The following is a 23,620-nucleotide window of genomic DNA, read 5'->3' as shown; positions in this document are numbered from 1 at the left end:
ACAGCCAGCTGAAGTGTTTGCTGAGGGTAAAGGGAACATGGAATGGGTAGTGGAAGAAGGTAGTGATAAATATGAACTACAGCCAAGTGACCAGTTACAGAAACGAGGACTATGATGGCATGAATCTTTTCTCCTTGTTTTGTTCTCATTATGTTTGTATTTGTCTGTAAAGCAAATATCTTTGCTTTCTTCTCTGTCTTATCCCCTTATCATATGGCATAACCCGTACTGTTCATTTTGCTGTATTTAAGCTAAAGGAAATGAATTTTAAAAGCTAATGTTACCCAAGGACTTGCTCCCTATTCTGGAGAGATTTAGTGCATTTCCAGTTGTATGCTGCACAGCGGAGTATTGTTAGGCAAAATATATGTCTGTTATTGTTATCTACTGAGAGATAAAGTATGGTTTTAGGTGATGTGTATAACTGTCAAGTTGACAAAGGGTGGACTGTGATGGTTAGGTTCATGTGTCAGCTTGTCCAGGTGATAGTACCCAGCTGTCTGGTCAAGCAAACATTGGACTAAGAATTGCTGTGAGGACGTTTGTGGCTGGTTAATAAACCAACAGGCTGGTTTATTAAATCATCAGTCAATTGACTGCAGCTGTGACTGATGACTCACCAAAGGGCGTGTCTTCCACAATGAGAGAATGGAATTGGCTGGATTTAATCCAATTAATCAGTTGAAGACTTATAAGCAAGACAGTTAGAGGACCTTCACTTCTTCTTCGGCTGCCCCGTGAAGCATTTCCTGAGGAGTTTGTCGAAATTTCTGGTTCATTTCCTGAGGAGTTCATCAAACATCTTCCTTGGAGTTGACAGTTTGCTGCCAGCTCTACAGAATTTGGACTCGTGACTCTCCACAGTTGCATGAGTCACTTTTACAAATCTGATAGTCAGAGACATCTCTCATTGATTCTGTTTGCCTAGAGAACCCTAACTAATACACCTACCATAGTTTATCTCAGGTCTAGAGAAAGTTTATATTAATAACACCCTCAAAAATACATTAGCTGTCCTTGAACACAACTCAGCTTTCAAATGGGTGATTGTCCGATGATTATAAAAACTTGTAGAAGAAGGATGATGGCTGATTTTTTTCAGTTTTTCTAACTATGGCTTGGAATATACATTTAAAAGTCTTTATTAATATATATTATTAAATATGATAAATATTAATAAATGCAACATTATACACATATCAATGTTTAAAACTATTTTAGTCCTTAAATTTATTTAACTTCCTCATGTTGATTTTTTAAAATAAATATTGTGATTATAAAGAGTGTTACATGTTCATTTTACGACAGAGACAATGTAATCACAGACATATTGAAGACAGAGACATTTTGAAGACTGAGACAATATAGTCATAAAAATTTTAAATAATATATTTTTCTTCCTAAAGAAAACAGCAAATAACATTTTGATATGTATGTACCTTAAATATATATTATTCTTTACACCTATAGGTAACGAAGGAAATTTATGCATTTTTCATCCTGTTTTTTTGTTTATCCCCAATGCCATTAAATATCATTCATAAATGTAATTTTTAATGGGTGTATAACATTCCATTGGATACATAGCCATTAAGTCCCATATTTTGGGACTTAAAGCTATTTCCAATTATCTGTTATCCTAAATGATTCTTCAAGGCGAATCTCTGTATATCATTTGTTCAGTTTTTCTCTTTGCGTATGTTCCCAGAAGTAGAATCCTGAATCAAAGCTTGTATATATTCTTAGGACTCTTGGACCACATTATTGCAATCATGTAAGATATTTCCATCCCCATGGAATGTTTTTAAAGCTGTTACAGGTGATTTCTCTTTGCCTATGGCTTCAAAGAGGGGACTTCTTTCATATCTACAATTTAGTAGGTTTGCTGAAAAGACCATCTCTACTCCATCTCCATTTCTGCTTCTGTTTTTGACTCATATATACATTTATCCCACCATAATCATATTCATAATGTCTTTCAGGTAACACATCATTTAAGATAGGTATGCTTTTCTTCAAACTCCTATTCAAAGACTGCTCTTTAACACTGAGCTAGGATTTGTGGGAATATCAAGATGTCTCGATTGTTAGCATATACACTTGGCATGTGTGACACATATATAAAATGTATAGCTCTGTCATATATAAAATTCATTAAATAAGAACAGAAGGAGCAGTGCCCATGATGTTACATGGCAGTTCTTAGGTAAGGTTCCAGTGAAGGATTGCAGAGAAGGATGAGCTCACTGTGCTAGGACCACAACCAAGAGAAATTTTTGGGAAGGCCTTGAAGGTCTGATCTTCCATGCATAAGTAGAAAAGTCAATATTAAGAAGAAGACACATGGGCTAAAACCCTAAGCTATTGCAATGTTTAGTAAACTAGGCAGTTTCCAGGAGCTAATAACATCTGTCAGGATCCTTAGAACCCAATATTGGTTTTGTGGTCACGTTCCATCATCTCATGGTAACTCCTTAAGTGCAATGTAAGAGACCTGTAAAATTCTAATTTATCTTAAGGGAAACTTTCGTCTTTGGTTCCTTGTTTATCCTTTGACCATGATGACATTTCCTCAAATCCAATACTTAATGTGTATTGGGCAAATCACCTGAATTCCTAGACTGATTTTCTTCTTTAATATATAATGAAAACAACTGATTACATTGTATAATTTAAATATGTGCACTTCAGTTATACCTCAATGAAGGTGAAAATAAAGTAGCTCTGGGAAGAAAAACACACAATGTAAACAAATGTGGGTGGATAGATGTCTCCTAACCTGTATTTAGGTTTATGAGGTGAGAAACACTGTGAATCTGTGATTTAAAAAACAACAGCCACAAAAAACCTACTTTAGATGATCTTAAATTCTAAAGTCAGAGGTAAATAGTCAGTCAAACACATGGAATTTGGCCTAATTGTGAAGATCTCTAAGTCCAATTTGAATACCTAGAGAGGAAGAAAACTTCCCGACTGAAAAGTGTCAGTTTATTTTGACTGACACTTTTACTGGTATCATTAAGCTTTCAGCCTTTGAGGAAGAAGGGATGCTCTAATATAATCAAGGAAAACAGCATCAGAGTTGGCTTCAAATTATGTGACTATTTTCTGGGAAAAATGCACAGGGATAAAAACAATAACAAACTTGTCCAGTCACTTGTCAGTTTGTACCTTTATTTACGAATACATTTGTTTATGCATTCCCCCCCTGCCCATCTCTGATAAGGTAACATAAGGTAATTATAGTAGCAGACTAACATCCTATTGACAACTGTAATCTAAGTCATGACAAGAAAAATAATTTTCAGTTAGAGCCACCAGGAAATAGACAATTACTATGAAAACAGTTGAGAATATTCTGGATGGGCCAATCTTGTGATCTGAAATCAGTGGTACAAAATTCAAGTTACTATGGTAGTTTAGCAATGCTTCTGAATTTCTAGAGTAGCACAGAACCTCTTAAATCCTCAGGAATATTTATTTTTCTATCTTAGTATTGGGAGAATAGTAGATGGCACAAGAGTGGAGAGAAGCTGAGAGGTAAGTCACAGGGAACAAAATATCATGTTGACCCTCTGCTTTGCCCAAGTTTTCTAGGACTAGGTTTGAATGGAAGAAGAGGGAAATTGTTGGAGGAATAAAACTGTCAGAAGTTGTATTTGGATCTAGTTTTCTAGTCTTGAGATATAATGATAGGTGCTAAAATGAAAAAAAAATCACATGAAAATGAAGTCAAAAGATCTGAATATGAATTCCTTCTTGTCAGTGGTATAATAGCTATGTGATTTTGGTCCAAACACTTAAGCTTTCTGAGTTTCAATTCATCATAAGCTGAAATATATGATAATATCTAATTAGATTTTTTGAGGCTGAAATGAGCTAAGAAGTGTAACTAAACATTTCTTGGCATATGGTAGTTGTGCAGTGAATGTTAGCTTCCTTCTTTCCTGTTCTGTCAATGTTTTCAATCATGCCCATTCTCCCAATCCCAAGTGGATTCCCAGGACCTGCTCTTTACCTTCCTGTCTTCTTTCTCATCTTCATTTTCTTTCATCCATTTTCCCAACAGTTCTCTCCTCACGTTTAATTATAAAGGTAATAATGATGATAATAATGATGATAATTAACTGTTAATGAGCAGTAAATATACACTAGAGACTGCTAAATGCTTTACTTAAATAAAACATACCCAATATGATAAGATCTACTGTTATCCAAATTTATATACCAGGAAATAAAGGTTCAGAGATGCTAATGGCTTTGTCTCAAGTCACACAGCTACTAAGTAGCACAACTGGGATTGGAATTCATATCTTCTTGATTGTAGAACCCAAAGTCTGGCCTAATTCAGTCAGAATATTTTCCCCACACACCAAGGAGATGAATAGAAGAATTTAATTTGGGGTTAGGGTCTATGTGTCATCATAAATTGTCTTTTTCCTTCCATTCCAGGAGCACTTTAATGTAAGTTCTATCACCATTATTAATTAAAAATACTTCACGATATTTTTCCGAAAAATATTTCACGATATTTTTCCGAGGATTTCTCCATGTTGTGTGCAAGGAAGGCAAAGATTGAAATAGGATCATAGTGTCACCAATTAACTCCTCAGAAGTTAAGCGTATAAAAGAATGGAAGCAGCAGCAAATATTTGGGAACATTCAAGCAATTGTAGTACTATTTAAATTTACAGTCCCAAAACCATCATAAAAGTCACCTAATTAATACATAAGAGGTTCCTAATCATCTTTGCCAACCATCATTTAATTTATGTCAAGGTGAAAGATAATTTTGGCTGAGTCATCCAAAAGCATATTTTCAACTTGTTTGCTCTGTGCAATATTTACTGTAGTTGCTTTTCTCCTTCTACGATTGTAATTAGTTTATGTAGGAGGGCATCCTCTGGTAAGTTTAATATATACCCCTAAATCAAGAAGGTTAAATTATTGAGTTGGGAGAAACAATGTAAAAATTTCAAGCCTTATCCTATTACTTTTAATGGTAATGTAAAAGAATTTCAGCTTGTGGGTACTTCTTCTAATTTTGTTACCTCAATGGTTCTTGAAAGGTAATATTGGAATCCACTAGCCATTCCCCAACCCACTTCTTTCCTAGCCCTAAAGAGGCCATAATACCACCCTGTACTTGAAGCTGCTATTCACACTTATTGAGTTTTGAAGTATTGCTGTCAGGTTCTTCTTGGAATTACACTTGAAACAACATACAGCAATATATGGAACTGCATTTTTAAGGAATTGATGTTATATGAATGAGATGACGTTCTCAATTTTAACGCTGAATGTGGGAGGTAGTAACAAGACATCAGGGGTAGAATTACAGGGCCAGATAACCTAGATATCATTTTTGAAATTGATCTTGAAAAATTTCAAAAATTCATCTTGGATTCAAAAATCACTTATGTTTTTGTTTAGAAAACAAACCCAGCTATCCAATTTGTTTTACTTTATGCAATCCTTTAATATTTATTAACAATGATCTTGGCAATGAAGTGTGTACAACATCTACTCCTCGATAAAAAGAAGGGGAATTGGGATATCATTCAGGGGGCCAGATTACCTTTGTAATGTACATATAATGCACTGAAATATTTTGTAGCATTTTCCCCAAGGATATTTACCACAATATAGTGTTAATTATGGAACTGTTAAAAAGAGAAAAGGAAATTAAGTGAGGATGTGAGGAAAATGCAAAATGCTCTTGAATGATTGTTGGCAACAGATGGGGAGTCAATGAGGTAGAGAGATACAGACATTTTATCCTCAAATGACAAAAATTTTTAAAAGGGAAGCCCTCAAAACATGAATACAAAGTTTCATTCACAGTTCTAGCCAGGTGTCAGGAAGCAAGACTCACAGATGAAATGAAAAAATACTTAACTTTTATATAACTGAAACACTTTAGTCCCCTAAATTCTTTAATAGTATTCTTAATAAGAAATCAGTGGACTATTTTTGCCCAACAATAACTCAACAATTTACAAACAATATCCATTTTCCTTATCATTAAGTAATTAATTATATTTTCTAATCTATTACGCTTTGATTGCATATCGAGTCATCCATCCAGATCATTTTGATCCTGTCATTCCCAATTAATCATGCCTGTTTGCTGGAGATAGTTATTCTTGAAAACTGTCATGAATATATTATTATTATAATGTAACATTTCTCGTGTTGTTGAATAGATTATCTTATTTGGAAGCACATCTCTACAATACTTTACCTGTGATCATAAACACTTTTTCAATAGTTCAGGTAATTTCTAAAACAAATTTTAAAATATGGAGTCTTTTAAGCATGCACAAAGAAGGTATTTGCTCCTTGGGTATGAGGTGTACTTTTCAGGTTATTGTTGCATTAGGAAATTCTTGCTTTATCAAATGATTCTGGAATTCTTGTTTTAGTCACCTATACAATACAACTTGTTCAGTGTCTACTATTTGCCAGGCTCTGAGTCTGGCCCTGGGAATGCAGTAATAAATTCTGCTGACACACTTTCTGACCTAGCATTGCTTCTCTTCCAGAAGAAAAGTTCCTTAAACTTTGATTTTTGAGTCCACAACACGATATTCAATTTGAAAATCATCAATAGTGACAAACCATTATTTCACTTTTGACAATTAATTTCCTAGTAAGGGAGTATGGGAGGAAAACACAGTGGCCTAATAGCTATGAGTTATTTTAAATAAAATTTTGTGAAACACATAATGGACTTTCATTTTTAACTGCAGTGTAAATAAAATACAGTGAACATAGAAGCAGGTTCTGAAGGAAATTCCAGAAGTAACTGCAGAATTATTTGTGCAGAGACATCTCTGAGCTGCTATCTATTCCCCAGACCCAGCCGTTGAGGGCAATGGCTGAGCTGCTCCTTCCTTTCCCTGGGATCAACCAGAACACAATTCTGGGTGCACAGCAGGTGCTTAAATATTCTCGATATCAGTGAATATCAAAACTTCAACTCATGGTCCTCCCAAACAGAAGACAGGATCATAAAACAAAACAAAAACAAAATAAAATGAAATAAAACAACCATTATTGGTATTAATGGAAGCTTTGACTAGATATAGTTTCTCTATTTCCTATGAAAATAGATAAAACAAAAAATAGAGGACAGCATTAGCGTTGATATCCGGATTCTTTTTCTAATCATAAATTTGCCATCTCTCTGACCATACATCTGGGAAAATGTCACTTTCAATCTACTCTCTTTAGAAAAGCCTTTGTAACCCTTGGGGTGAGATGGAAATTCATTACTATTGAATACTTTGAAATCCTCAACTCACCAATGACCTATAATTTGTATTTCTAGTGGTTATTAGTATTAGTAGTAGTATTCAAGGCCCACAATATTAGTTATTAGTATTCAAGGCCTACAATGTTGGTCAAAAATATGAGTCTCAGAGTCAGTTTCGTAACACGGAAAAGAGAAGATGAAAACTGAACTGTGTACATATGAGAAAAGTATTCAACATGAAAGAGACAAATGCTCCAATAGAAAAATACAAGAGGTTTATAAAAATGCATAAAAGACACACAAAATAACCATAAAATATCAACTATTCAATCATACTAGAAATCAAAGTTGTGCAAGTTAAATAAAGAGGTAATATTTTCATATAGCCAATGGGCAAAATTATAAAGAGACATGTCAGTGAGGCTGTGGGAAAATGGGCTCACACATATACTGCATAGAGAAGATATATGTGGCCATTCCTAATGGGCAATTAAGCATTATTTATCATTAAAAGTTTATTTGGACTTTGGCTTCAATATGGCAATTTGTGCCAATATATCAATATATTTTATCTCTCTCCTATATTTCATTTGAAATGGTATCAAAATAAGAGACATTGTGTATTAGTGCCAAATAAAGTGGAGAATGGAATTGACCCTCTTATTTTTAATGAGATGGAAGTGGTGGAAGTGGTTAGGATAAAACTTTATGAGGTCTACACATATTATGGGTGCATAGCTACTTTTCGTATATATATATATGTCTCTTCTGTGGATTCAGACTCACTGAGATTTTTGCTGCTTAAAACTTGTCCCATAGTTCCAAAGTTGTGCTCTGAAATAATTGGGAAGGTTGCAATATTGTGTTTCTTTCTTTCTTTTTCATCAGTGACTTCAATATCATAGTTAGGCTTTGCTTGTTATTTCCAAGTGACAAATAGCTGAAGACCATCCTCTTTTGGAAGCAACTAGGTAAATTTGAGTGAGGTAGAAGTGAGGGCAGCAGATCATGGTGGCGCCACACTTCTGGGCCGCCTCATCAAGTAGAAAAACAATCTACAGAGACCAGAGAAGGGAGAAGAGGGGAAACAAGGCAGATATCAGAAAACGGTCAGAGTCTGATTTGCAGTTTTCCCATGGCCAGATTTTTTATTTGGCCTTGAAGACTTTTTGAAGTCATATTTAATATGAATTCCAAAAATATCTAAAAATTCATTTTCAAAATCTCTCTTTTTTTTTAAACTGAATTCTAGATACTGAACATACTGTGGTATGTGTGTGTATGTGTGTGTGTGTGTGTGTGTGTGTGTGTGTGTGTACAGAAATAGAGAGCGATATGGGTATGGATATTATAGTCTCATTTAACCTCACAACACACTTTTCGGGTAGGTTTCTAAGCTCATTTTACATACAAGGAGGCTAAGAAAGGCCACAAAGAAGAAAGTGGAAAAGCAGAAACTAAATCATGGTTCTTATTCATGAAACAATTGGAGATTTCAATGCTCACAGGCTATTTGATGGAAATAATAAATTATTTTTTGTTTTATATCTGATAATAATACTGTCATTTTTTTTTAAATAAAATGAGTTCCCATTTTTGGAATTACATACTAAAAATTTACAGATGATATGATTTCTGCAATTCATTTGAAACTGATCTGGGGGAGCAGGGTTGGATGGGGGTTCAGGATGGGCCAGGATTGGCCAGAACTGATAGCAGCAGGGTCCAACATGGTAAATACAAGAAGTTTTAGCATGTCATCCTACTTATGTGTACACTCAGAATTCTCCATTATAAAATGTTAAAGCAATAACAAAACTAGATCTTTCTTCTTTAATGCCAATGCTTTAAAACACAATAATTCCTTTATTATTATTACTTGCAAAAAAATCACAATGTCTGTTTTTTGGGAATTGAATCATTTCTCCTGGATTTTTGTTCCAATACCTATATCAACAAAAGTTAAATTAAGCCGTTTTTCTTTATCTACTACTATGTAATTTAAGTTTTAACTGAAGTTTGGCAAACATGTAAAGAAACAAACAGATCATGTATTTTTTTCCCAATAAGGTAGTTTGGGATCACAGAATTCACATGCTAAAATATGCTACTGTCATTTCTATTGACAAGGAAGGTAAATAATTTTGGAAAAAAAAAAGATTCTCTGGTTATAATGTCTCGTTTAATCCTCACCTCTAAACTCATTAACTGACTGACTTAGTGATGGATCAGTGTTGCACTGAGGCTTATAATCAAGAAAGCTGGTAATAATGCCATCAAACCCTTATGTATTGTGTGATTGGGTGTCAGCTTAGAGGTTGATTAGTCATATTTTAAGCAGAATATGTTCATCTGCATAGGTATGGTGAGATGCAAATCTGATTTAATTTTAGTGATGTGAAATCTATAACTTCTGTTACCCTATTTCAGTCTGCTTTGATGCCAGAAAATGAATGCATTGTTTGTGAAACAGCCTCAAACACGGGTCTGACTGTAAAGAACCTAAAATGCAACTGAGGTAATAAAACAATGGAAAATCGTAACAACAAATGAGAAAGTCAAGGTGTGTGGAAGAGACTGGAACCAGGGCAGGGTCTATTGCAGAGCAGTTGGCCTCATGAGTGGCTGCTCCAGGTTAGTCATTTGAGGGAAGGATCCCAGGGATTCTCTCAGGGAGGCAGGTCTGGACTGGGGGCTGCAGGCAGAGAATGAGATGGGGCCCTGGGTGCAGAAGGCTGAGATGGTGGGGACCACTGAGGACCACAAATGCTCCAAAGCATGACTTGGGTTCAGTGCTCTAGTGAGAAGGAGCATTTCGGTAGCTAGTAGTCCTGGAAGGCACTGGAAGTCTGGAAGAAAGCTGAAAAAAAATGGGGCGGTAAATGCAAAAAGAGGAGTTGCAGAGACAAAGCTGGCTGTGAGGCACCTGGAGTGCAACATTTAAGGTGGTGCTGGCTCTTAGGGGCTGACCCTGCACTTGCATTCACTGAGAATGAGGACCTCCTTAAACTTTGTGTCCTGGGTGCCTCCTTGTGTTTGCCCCTTACACCTTGAACAAACTTCACCCAGGATAACATTTTGCTCAGAACTAACACTGTGCATTCTGAGTAATTTTAAATGCACCATTAAAAATAGATCCAATTTCAGATTTCATTACATTAATACTTTATATAAATATATCAGATAGCTATTTATCTAATTTACCTATCATCTATCCAATTTGTAAAAAAATCAATAATATTATACCAAATCAGTACAGAAAAAAGAGAAACAATCTTTTACTCACAAATATTTCTTAATAATTAGAATATTCAGTTGGTTTGCCTACTTTGCACCAGTAGATAAATAAAAATTCACCATTTTCCCCAACTATTACTAAGAATATCTTTGATTGAAATACAAAGATAAAACATCAATCTATAGAATTCTTCTGAATGTGGCCCACTGTCTGGTAGGGGAAAGACAAAATGTGCATAGTTAACAATGAAAGAAATTGAAAAGTGTCACATGATAAATATGGAATTGTGAACATAATTAATAACACCAAAGTATATATTTGAATGTGGTTAAAGGGGGGAATTTTAGGTTGTATTTAGTTACCAGAATAAAAATTAAAAGAAAAACTTTGGGAAGAAAATGAAATTAAAAGACAAATAGACATCTATTTATCATAGTGGTGCACTCAGATGGACCAGATTTCAAAAATCAACTAGGAAAATTCTATTTCAGTAATCTTTCAAAATGTATAAAAAAATGAATATTTATTCTCATGACAGTTTGTCCAAGAAACGTTATAAATTTTGTTACAACTTTTGTTTCTTCTTATTTTCTTGCATTGGTTGAAGACTCCAGAATTATATGTTCCTCACATTTCAATTCATTCATCCACAAAACATTCTAAACCACCTGCCTTTTTAGAGACTGACAATTATATTTTAGGTTCTTACTTGGTGTTCTGGTTCACTAGAGCTGCAACATGCCAGAAATGAATTGGCTTTTATAAAGGGGGTTTATCTGGTTACAAGTTTATAGTCCTAAGGACACAAAAGTGTCCAAACTAAGGCATCAACAAGGTGATACCTTCACTGAAGAAAGGCTGATGGCGTCTGGAACATCTCTCTCAGCTGGGAAGGCACATGGCTGGCGTCTGCTGGTCCTTTGCTCCTGGGTTGCGTTTCAAAATGGTTTTCTTCAAAATGTCTATCTATCTCAGCTCCTCCTGGGGCGTTTTGCCCTCTCTGCTCTGTGTGTGAGCTCTCTTTAAAGGACTCCAGTAAACTAATCAAGAAACATCCTAAATAGGTGGGGCCACACTTCCATGAAAATAATCTAATCAAAAGATTCCGACCTAATCAAAAGACTAATAAATCTGCCGCCACAAGATTGCATTAACTAATACGGCTTTTCTGGGGAACATAGTAGATCCAAACTGACACACTTGGTTGGTTTGTTGTTCAGATTTTCAATTCCATCTTGAGGCAATTTTATTTATGAGTTTTCTTAGCAAAATCTCCAGTTAATCATTATTTCAAAGTTTATTGCAATTACTGTTTTTTATTTGAGACATAAATGAATTATCCATGTGTAATTTATGCCAATAATTTAAAAACTGGGTTCTAACCTGTAAATGTTAATAAACAATTACAGAAAAAAGGAAAAAAAAATTTACTTGAACAGCAAATGTTTGGGAAACATGTAGTCAAAGCAAGTACATATGTTTATTTCCTTCACAATATTTGGAATGATAGGGAATTTACCTAGTGACAGACATTGTTTTAATTGCAGGAGAGGAAGAAGATGCAGGATTCTAATAATTTATTTCACAAGAAAGCTCTCACTGCTTGGCACACCCTATGCCAAACACTTTTGTGAATCCTAGTTACTAGATATCCATGGGTAACAGGTCAGATCTAGATTCTCTGCCATACCAGCTTTCATTTTCCTCTCTAGGTATTCTTTTTACATTAAAGTGTCCTCTGAAATAGCAATAGCATGAAAAGTTTTTATTTTCTATTTCTTATTTTTTGCCTGTGTTAAATGAGATCGTGGATTCATAGTAAGGACTGATGGTTGATGACTTTGGAAGTTAGATGGGGAAAATTATGCAGATGAAAGTGAACAGGTCAAACCAAGGAGAGGCAATCATTTGGAGGACTGTTCCTCTCCTACAGGCTTTCTGCTTTTTTGATCAAGACTTAGGCATTATCAAGTGATTCTCCTCCAGCTTTCCTTAGGAGAGCATGATCTTACTCTTCAGAAAAATGGGAATTTCTGTGCTGCTACATAATATCTTTTGCAAGGGAAGGAAAACTGAAAACACAGAGTTGGAATATTTCCCAGCTGGGTTGTGAAAAAAATCACATATAAAAGCATAGTCCCACAGAACAGATTGTCCAAAATAAATTCTCTGTATTTCCAAGAATAACGATTAGAGAAAAGGGATTCGTAAAACAAATGTATTGTTAATCATACTTCATATAAGGTGATTTTTAAAAATTCCAGTTTGTTCAAAGAAACAACACAGGCTGATCAGTAATCTCTGTCAAATTCTTCCATAGCAATTCATCCCCCAAATAAAAATCTTCCCTAGTTTTCATACCAAACCAAAATACCTTAAAACAAATGCTTGTGACTAGATTATAATCTTTTTGCATTTGAGTCTGTATCTTAAAATTTGATGCCTCTTCCAGTGTTTAAAATAATGCTAAGCAATCTCTTAGAAGTAGAAAACAACTTTAAAAAAGGAAATGTTAACAATATGTCTTTTTCATACAAATAACTGACTTATAATTCTATCTTCTAATTCGCATGAATAATGAGGGTTCAAGTCAGTGTTTTGTGGTCCTTTCACATGGATGGTGATTTACACTCGATTCACAATTATGAATGGTGATGGGAAATATGTTTTCAAGCTCATAAGTAGAAATTATTTGATACTAATGAATAACCACTTGACTTTCAATTATCCACCATTTTAGATTCTTCTCAAACTAACTTTGATTTTCCAACTTTCTGTGTTGCAAGTCTTCAAATTAAACACTTTACTCCAGGGGATGAATTGGTGTTTTGTTGCTGCTTGAATCCATTTTGCTCATCGTCACTTTCAGGTGATGTCTTTTTCCTCCTTTCCAGCCATTCACGTCTTATCCATCTCTCAAGACCTACCTAAAATTCAATATTTTCCATAAAGAGATGTGCTATAAACCCTTTGAAAACACAAGCAATTGTACAGTGGACAGATTTAAACATGATACTATGGGAAGAGCGTAGACTAGGAGTCAGAAAAGTAGACTTAAATCTTGGCTTCATTAAAAGTTCAGTGACGATGAGTAAACTGATGAACAGATCTGAGACTCAGTTTTCCTATTTGTTAATTGAGGATGCAAATAACAAGTATTCACAATTAGTATGAGGATTAAATGCCATGTTGAAGCAAGAAATATAAGAGAAACTAGGAAATGCAAATTATTGCACATATTTACTTCACTGTCTATACACATGCATATGGTAAGCATTAACAAATGTCAATCTCCTCTCCCCACCTCTTCTCATTTGAAGAATATGTATCATACTGCTATGTCACACATGTGTGTTTACGCACATGCTTTATAGCATTTGTACAGAATCATAAAACAGAATTTTCACAGTAAATGTTCTGCTGATTTTGACTAATTCCCGAAACAAAATTTGTCAGTCCTTAACAATGATAGGGAAAATGGAAAATGGAAAAAGCAGAGAAAGTTAGATTTGAATCAAATATTACAACTATTATTTATGGCATATCAATGTATTTTCCCATGTCTTCTTGTAGACTCTTTTGGACATCTAAAAGATTGACATTGTTTCTAAATATATTTAATCCCCAAAGCTCCATTGATTTTGGTTGAATAGAAGGAGCTAGTTTGGATAAATCTGGACCCCACTTGGGCCAAGGTCCCAGTTTTTTTAGCAGTGCACATTCAGGGAATTCTGTGAGCAATTCTATTTATCTAAGAGTTCAGCCTCGCACTCAAGTTTGCAGGTGCAGCTGTAAATTTCAGGTGATTTACAGAGTGGGAAGCACACCAAATCTGAAATTATAATGGAGCTCAAGGCTCACAGCATCTTTTGTTAGATGCTCTGGTTTTATGATTTTGGGTGGGTACCACCACATTTTTTCTTCCAAGTGCAATAAAAAACTGATGCTGTACAAGCTGAAAAGCTTAACAACCACTTTACCTTTATTGAATCTGTAGCTAATGTACTGAAATAGCAGGAGTTTTGCTGCAAATGTAATTTGCGTTTTTGTCTGGGCATCTCTTCATGCCTTAAAATTGGGTTTGCATTGAGCACACATAAGTTATCTAAATGATCTAAAGATATAGATACAGGGGTCAACCTCAGTGTTGCTGACAGACTCCCACCTAGACTCAATGAGAAGGAAGACGGGTCTAGAGATCATGGAGATTGCTCTTCTAGAAGGCATCCTTCTGGATTAATTATAACTTTAGATAATTCCTTAATCTCCCCAGGGCTCAGTTTTCTTATCCATAATTTGACAAAGTTAGAGTAGGCGACCCTTGGGTTCCTTCAAAGCTAAGAAGTGTTCTCGTCTAAGGAAACTTGCATGCTTCATTTTCTTTGAACCTCTCGCCATGTTTCCTGAAGATCCTGTCCCCAGTGTGATGCTATCTTCCAGGGATGTGGTAAATTAAACATAATTTTTTGATCGTGAACTATGCTTCAACTTTGACTGTACCTGCTAATCACACAGGAAAATAACTAAGTGCGGGACACTGTTATCGAGTTCTGACTTGGCGGGCCTGGGCCAGGGGAACTGATCAGCCCCTAGGAAAGGTAGTGGGGCACGGGTGGTAGCGCCCTCCACGGCCCCCCGGGCTTGAGAAAGTGGAGCCGAATGCAGGCCCCATTTCCTCACCCCAAAGTACAACCGTTGGGGAGGGCTTGCCGGAGAAAACCCCTCCCCGTGCCTTACCCGCACCCTCCACCCTCTTCGTTACCGGAGCAACTCCCGCCCCTTTTCAAACAACCTCCGCACCCTCTCAGAACCAATCCAAGCCTTTAACCTCTACAGCTACCCCGCCCTCTATACCGCCGGATATAAGCTTGTACTCTCCCCTAATAAACTCTCTTGGCTTCTTCACCCTAAAAGAAACGTGTCCCGCCTGTTCCTTCTCGCCGCCCTCCACACCTTGCACGCCTCTGCCGGGGACCGGGCCCAGTCCCCCGCCTCGCCCTCGCCTCCGGGAAAGAGTCCCCGCCGCCGGTACCCTCCGAGCAATCCCGAGAGCCTAGGATTTAGCAACCGGCCGCCACCCCCCCCAGACGAGTCAACTGCGACCGCAACTGGCGCCCAACGTGGGGCTCGAACCCACGACCCTGAGATTAAGAGTCTCATGCTCTACCGACCCTGGGATTAAAAGTCCTCTCCACGCAGCGGTCCAGTAAAACCACCCGCTCGCCCGGACGCCTCTCCAACTCCCCTTCTCCTCGCCTGCAAGATGATGCATCACAACCAATCTGGATCCCGGGAAAAGCAATCCGACCCGCCACCAGCAGCCAAACGGCCGACAAGACGAGAACGCCACCGTCTCCGCAGCCTAGCATACCAGATGACAACCTTACAACTGGACCAGGAAGGCCGTCCGAGAGCACCCCCGGAGAGGCCTGAAAACTCGCAAGAGGAAAGACAAGAAATTGTCCAAATCATGCGCCTATACAGACAAGCAAAAGCCAGCCCCCTACACCTTCACAACCCTCACCCAAGCATAGCTTCTCTTCTAATAGCCATGTTGGCCCTCGCCTCTTCTACCCAGGCCAACCCCCACCAGCCTTGGAAGTGGACCCTTGTGCGTTGGGAAGACTCCAAAATAATTCTTTACATTACCACAGCAGGATCCCCCTCCTTTGTTTTTAATGCCACTGATCTGTTCCCCTCTCCTAATCCAAAACCTATTGGTTATCCAGGCAGCCTAAATACACAAAATTATTATATGTGTCCATCTTCAAATCCTGGAAAATCATACTGCAATTCCCCCTATGAGTACTACTGTGCATACTGGGGGTGTGAAACATTAGCCACTGGCTGGAAACCTTCTGTCCCTGACAAATTTCTAAATCTTACAGTAATCCCTTATACTTGCCTAAACTCAGGCAATCGCTATTTCGACAGGTACCTTTGTCCTAAAAGGCTAATGCTCACCGTACAAAACCCTACCGATACGTCTTGGCTCATGGGTCGAACCTGGGGCTTCCGAATTTATCTAGCGGGGTCCAATCCGGGATCCCTCATTCTCATAAAAAAGGAAGCAGCTCAACATTCATCTTCGGGCATTGGCCCCAATAAAGTCATTAACCCCCTTTCTCCACAGCCCTCCAGCCGCACCTTAGCTTCAACCAGCCGCACCTCAGCTGCAAACAACGCATCGCCAACCCCACCACCCCAACCTTTTCTACCCCCCTCTCATTACTCCTCTCCCCTCTTCAGCCTTATCCAAGCAACCTTCACCTCACTAAATGTCTCCTACCCCAATCTTACCTCCTCTTGTTGGCTTTGCCTCTCCACCTCTTCCTCACTGTATGAGCCCGTCGCCTCCAACCTCTCCTTTTCAGAAAATGCAGAAGACAACCCCTCGGAATGCAATTGGAATACCTCAGCCGTCCCCCTAACCTTTCATTCAGTCTCCTTTACAGGAAAGTGCATCCGCCCTCGCTCAAGTAACTCTCCCAACCTCACAGCCTGTGCCAACTACTCATCTCCCAGCAGCTCTGCAAAATTTCTCATTCCTCATAACTCCTCCCAATGGCTCTGCTCCTCTACAGGGCTTACCCCCTGCCTTAACGTGCAGACCCTCAATACAACTCATGAAACTTGCCTCCTAATTGTCCTTATCCCTAGGGTCCTATACCACAGCGAGGAAGACTTCTTCCTCCGCCTGGAAAGAACTACAGCTTCTGCCCCCCTGCAAAAGCGAGAACCCATCACCGCCCTCACGATTGCCTCCCTCCTAGGTCTTGCAGGCGCTGGCACCGGAATCGCTGCACTAGCCAGTCAAGGCTCCGCCCTAACTCACCTCTGGGCGGCTGCTGACGAGGACATTCATCACCTACAAGACGCTATTTCCCATCTTAAAAATTCTGTCAATTCCCTCTCTGAGGTCGTGCTCCAAAACCGCCGAGGTCTCGACCTTCTCCTCCTCAAAGAAGGAGGCCTTTGCGCCGCCCTAGGAGAAGAATGCTGTGTATATGCCAATTCCACAGGTCTCGCCGAAGACAGCCTAAAAAAGGTCCGAGAGGGACTAGAACAACGCAAAAGAAACCGTGAAACCACCAACTATTGGTCCCACATCTTTACCCCCCTCCTCCCATACCTCCTCCCTCTCATCGGCCCCCTACTAATGATTATTCTAGCTCTCACCCTAGGGCCCTGCATTATCCGCAGAATTGTCCAGCTTGCTAAGAACCAAGCCAATGCTGTCTTTTCATCATTTGTGCAAGTCCAGTATCAACAACTTGCCTCCACTGAAGAAGCTGACCCTCCGCAACGTCGCCACCCTCGTCCATCCCGCAAGCAGCGAGGCCCCTCTCGAACGCCCGGGCGCCACACCAACGTCGAGCTCCAGCCTCTCTAACTACCATCTACCCCTATCCCTTCCCCCACCTCCCCTTTCCCTCATCCCTTGGCGGATCTCTCCGGTAAGCTTCTTCCTCTAATTAGAAAAGAAGGGGGAAATGCGGGACACTGTTATCGAGTTCTGACTTGGCGGGCCTGGGCCAGGGGAACTGATCAGCCCCTAGGAAAGGTAGTGGGGCACGGGTGGTAGCGCCCTCCACGGCCCCCCGGGCCTGAGAAAGTGGAGCCGAATGCAGGCCCCATTTCCTCACCCCAAAGTACAACCGTTGGGGAGGGCTTGCCGGAGAAAACCCCCCCCCCCTCCCCCGTGCCTTACCCGCACCCTCCACCCTCTTTGTTACCGGAGCAACTCCCGCCCCTTTTCAAACAACCTCCGTGCCCTCTCAGAACCAATCCAAGCCTTTAACCTCTACAGCTACCCCGCCCTCTATACCGCCCGATATAAGCTTGTACTCTCCCCTAATAAACTCTCTTGGCTTCTTCACCCTAAAAGAAACGTGTCCCGCCTGTTCCTTCTCGCCGCCCTCCACACCTTGCACGCCTCCGCCGGGGACCGGGCCCAGTCCCCCGCCTCGCCCTCGCCTCCGGGAAAGAGCCCCCGCCGCCGGTACCCTCCGAGCAATCCCGAGAGCCTAGGATTTAGCAACCGGCCGCCACCCCCCCCCAGACGAGTCAACTGCGACCGCAACTAAGATTGCAAACACAGGAAACATGTGACTTTTATGATTCTGGAGTTTTACTTCAGGTTGAATCATATTGCGCCATGCATTCTCAAGGAGATTTCATTTTTTCTAATCCTATTAGATTTAACTATTCAGATTTTCCATGTGCCACACTTTATGCTCAAGAACTTCACCTGTATTGTTGAATATCATCCCAACAGTCTTACTGAAGGTCACACAAAAAATAAGCAGACCATTGATCCCAACTCTAATCTTCTAATGCCAAACATAGCAGCCTTTCCCAAAACTTTTTCTATTTACTCATGCTTCTTGTACACCTAACACAAACAGAAGTCTCCATTCAAGCTCGGCTCCTACCATAGTCCCAGCACTGTTCCATCCTCAAAGTCATCTTTGTTCTCTGCCATTGTTTATTGTCCTTCTCTTCTAGACATTCTTCAATCCCCTGATGATGCAAATTTTAGCCTGTGTCAAGGTCATGAGTTCTTTCTAATGGTTATATCAGATTCCATCTGTTCCCCTTCTTTTAGCAAAAATTTTGGATACACTTTTCGGCTTTCATGTTATTTACTAAATTAGTGTTTGCCTATAAGCTCCTTGTAGAGAAAAGGTTATTTTTCTGGCCACACAGTAGATTTATAATAATTATTGATTAGTCCTGCATTCAATAAGAATTTCAACATCCTTGGCCCTGAAATATGCAAATATGAAGAAGGAACTCAAAGTGTGGGATGGGGGGACAGACCCTCAAATAAAAGAAAACACTCTATCATCCAATTCGTGACTAAAGTTGCCTAAAATGTTATGGTAAGAACAAATGTGGAAAAATAACTTTGTGGAGGGTTTAGTAGGTTAGAGAAGATATTGATGAAAAGACTGGGAATTAGTGAAAACATGAGCTTTTTTTAAGACTGGGAAAGACTTTGGTGTTAGAAGAAATAATGCATGCAAAAGCAGAGCATATGTATGGGTTACTCTGGGGCAAAAAACAAACAAACAAAGAAAACAGGGGTTCTATGCAGTAAATATATACTAAAGCTTGTTGAATGGTGAGCTTGATGAGACTGATTCATAACTTGGTACCAGTCTGTTGGAAACTTTAAGCTCAAAAGTCTGGATTTTATCTTGGGTGCCCCTAAAGGTTTTGTTTCATGTTTAACAGAGGTTTGATGTGATCAGACATGGTATCAGAAAGATAAGGCTGGGTATAGTGTGAAAGATGGCTTGTGGAGGGAGGTGTTGTCACTAATGGAGTCATGGTGTCGAAAGAGAGCTAAAAAAAATTGATTCAAGTGATGTTCAAGCAATATAATCAACAGGACCAAATTGAATTGAGACAGGCTCTGGATCCCCCTAGAGTTTCTTTCTTTCCTTCTTTCTCTTTTTTAAATACAGGTCTGCCTTTATTTAAACATCCAAATTGTTGTGTGTATTTGTCACCATCTAAATAGAACTCAAATTGCTTTCTTGCTGATTTTTTCTAGGACAAGGACTCTTGCCTGTTCAGTTATGGATGATTTTCCAGGAAATGCTACCCATGACATATACTTTACAGTTACTCTCTATAGTACCACCTGAAATTGGCTAAGTGGTGAATCCTGAATGCGCAGTAAACATTTATTTTTAACTAAAAAGAAGAAAGATCTTAAAAGTAGTACTCCAGACTCTCCACCATGGTGAATGTCAGGCATGTAATACAACAGCAGCAAAAGTGCATTAAGATAAATCCCAGATGCAGTTATTTTCCAGAGGGCAAAGAAAACAAAAATAAAAATACAGGATTGTGTTGACTTTCTGTAAGATCAATGCAGCTGCAGTGCTACATCTGATCCTACGTGATGTTAATATACCATACACGGTATCCAAAAGATTTTATTTCCTCAATGCCAAAACTGGATATTGGTGAAAACTTAGAAGCATTTACTTCTCAAAATTTCAGATGCTCTTTCTTCCATCCTTTAAAGGGTTTCAATAGTTAGCGTAATCTTTCATCATGGTTTGTCTTTAGCAGTAGCCACCCTGGTTTGGCAATCTTAAAGCCTTCATACTTCTACTCTTTCCTGACAGTTACTTCTTGATTTTTGTTCAGAGTTGCAATTAACTTCCCAGGAGAAGAGTTATGAGTAATCCAAGGCAATCATGGCAGAACATTTCCCATTGCTACATTTACTTTCACAGCTTCTTGTGAAAGTATGGGCCAATGAGAGGTTAGCACTATACTTTTAGGAAGCCTCCCAGAAGCTTTGCCTGTCTGATAAAAGATGTGCTGAGAGTTTGCTTTTACTTTTCTGCAACCCACACATAAATCTTTGAATGGAGTCATGGCACCTACTGTAGTGACAGTCATCTTTCAACCATGAAGTGACAAGCACAATGACTAAATCAATAAGGATGGTGGAACAACGGATCCAGAGGTGTGCTTGTAAAACATTCTCGGAAGCAGGGAAAGAAAACCTGGATTTCTAGCCTTTGCCCATTTTAATGATGTAAATATCTCCACTATGACCAGATTTGAGCTACCAATCACTGAATGACGAACTTGAGCTACTGAGCCTGCTTTAGGCCACCTATCTTCAGACACTTTATTAAATTATTTAAAAAAATATTGAGAACCTACATGTAGGAACTACTCAAGGCATTTGGGAGACATCTGTGAGCAAAATAGAAAAAAAAAAAATGGATCCCTGCCCTTATGGAACTGAAAGTCTTGAAGAGAGATACAGACGATATGGTTATGTGCTATAACCATAACTCATAGCCGAGTCATATAACATTTTGGTAGGTATTATAAAAATGGGAAAGGAGGATAAAGAGAGAGTCTGGTGGGCAGAGGAGACAAATTGCAGTAATGAATAAGATGGTGCAAGTAAGACTTATTTGGATGGTGACATTTGACTGAGATTTGAAATAGAACATTCCAGGCAAAGAGAATTTTTAGAGAAGAAGCTATAAGGTGGAAGCCTTAATGGCCATCAGAAGCAAAGTGAGGAAGGGGAGAGGACAGAGGTAACAGGCCTGAGATCATGAAGCCATTGTAGGCCTCCAGTTGTAAGACAGTGAACCTCATTCCTGAAATAACGGAGGAAAGTTACTGCTTCATACCTAGGACAAAGACTGATGGTTATAAATGCCCTGCCTCATACTCTTTAACAGTCCTTCAAAACTAACTCTTTTCATTCTGGAGATTATTCTTATTACATAGCTATCCCTTTGTAGTTTTTAGTGTATTGGAATAGCTAGAAGGAAATACTTGAAGCTGTTGAACTGTAATCCAGTAGCTTTGATTCTTGTAGATGATTGTATAGTTATATAGCTCTTAGGTGCGACTGTGTAATTGTGAAAACCTTGCAATGGACACTCCCATTATCCAGCGTATGAACAGATGAGTAAGAAAATAAAGACAAAAAGTGAATAAATAATGGGGGGGGAGGGGATAAGAGATATGGGAGGTTTTGGGTGTTCTTTTTTTTATTTTTATTACAATTTTTTTTTTTTTTTGGAGTAATGAAAATGTTCAAAAGTTGACTGTGGTGATGAATGCACCACTACATGAAGATACTGTGAACCACTGATTGTACACATTGGATGATTGTCTGGTATGTGAATATATCTCAATAAAATTGCATTAAAGACAAAAAAACTAAATCTTGCTGTGTGAGATTAATTTCCCCTTAGGACTTAGAATATTACACACACACACACACAAAATACATATAGACTCATAGCTATTAAAATTGTAGAAAATGTCCACTTTATCATTAATCAACAGTAAAATCATATCAAACACTTTATAAAATCGCCTTTAAAACCAAACAAAATTTCAGACTAACTTCTGGGAAAAGACTAGTGGTAGAGAAAATGCAGATAGCTTACACTAGCCTTTTCCTTTCCCCTTCACACTCTGTTTAATGAAACCATCAAAGGCATGTAAAAAGTCAGATGGTTTTTGGTCAGCATCAAAATAAATACTAGCCAAGACTACCATCAACATGCCCTCAGTGTCAAAACATTTTCTGAAGAAATGCAGATGAGTCTAGAATGTGGGTGTGAGGCCATTCTTGACGACAGGAAGAGAAGTCACCTCCCTCTTGGAACTTTTATGTACCGTGTGGGCTGTGAGCGCTTGGTAAGAGCGCCCCCTAGCGGGAGTGGCTTCCAGGGACGCATACGTAATGCTACTTGAAGGGTGGGAAACAATAGAACAACTTCATTTAGATAAAGCCAATTCTGGAATTTTATAAAGTGAGGAATTAAAATAGGCAATTCATAGAAGAATTACCAGACTCTGGTAATCACTCAGTTACTCTGGTAATCAACGAAACATAAATTAAGAAAAAATGAGATTTGTTCTTTTTATTAATTTATATATTTACAAATCAATATTATGTTGAACATAATATATTATAATATATTTGAAGTGCAGGTTAAGAGAGTATCTTGTATGCTTAAGTGTAAATATTGAAATAGGTGCATCTATTGCTAAGAAAAATTAAGCCATGTGTCTTAATTTTAATTTTAAAAGCATTAAAACTATGCCAAGAATTTATCTTAGAAATGTAATTTCTAGGAGTCACTATTAAAAGTTTAATACTACTTTATTCTTGGAAATTTGTCTACAAACATCCTTTTAATAGGAAAAAATTAAACAACCTAAAAATTTAATTGGTTAATGCTTAAAATAAATTACTGTTTATCAATGAAATATCTTATTGTCATTAAAAACAGTAAATTTCAAAAGACTTGGAAATATGTACCATTAAGCTAAATATGTGTTGTAAATCTATGTAGTGTTTTTGTTTAAAAAAACATACACATGCAAATATGAAATATGAAATAAAGGATATACGGTATAGCAAAGTTTAGAATTCATCAAACTGGTAATATTTTGCACAATTTTTTATTGTTTGTTTTCTTGCTTTTCTCTCTTTCCTTACAAATTTTCAAAACAAAAAAAATGCTTTATTCTCTTACTAAAAAATAATTAAAACAAAAAAGATTATAGCAAAGGCTTTTCAACTTGGTAACAAAATACATTTCTTTTAATGT

The 23,620-nt window shown here is 38.1% G+C and overlaps 1 protein-coding gene across 3 annotated transcripts in view; it reads right to left on the bottom strand.

Moving 5' to 3' along the window:
* LRRTM4 (leucine rich repeat transmembrane neuronal 4) overlaps positions 1 to 23,620 on the bottom strand; it is a 703,458-nt gene that overhangs the window by 67,500 nt on the left and 612,338 nt on the right. The window lies entirely within an intron of this gene.

The sequence above is a fragment of the Choloepus didactylus genome, chromosome 17, assembly GCF_015220235.1.
Source record: "Choloepus didactylus isolate mChoDid1 chromosome 17, mChoDid1.pri, whole genome shotgun sequence".
NCBI lineage: Eukaryota > Metazoa > Chordata > Mammalia > Pilosa > Megalonychidae > Choloepus > Choloepus didactylus.
The sequence above is the reverse complement of the archived record's forward strand: the minus strand, read 5'-3'. Positions and strand labels throughout refer to the sequence as shown.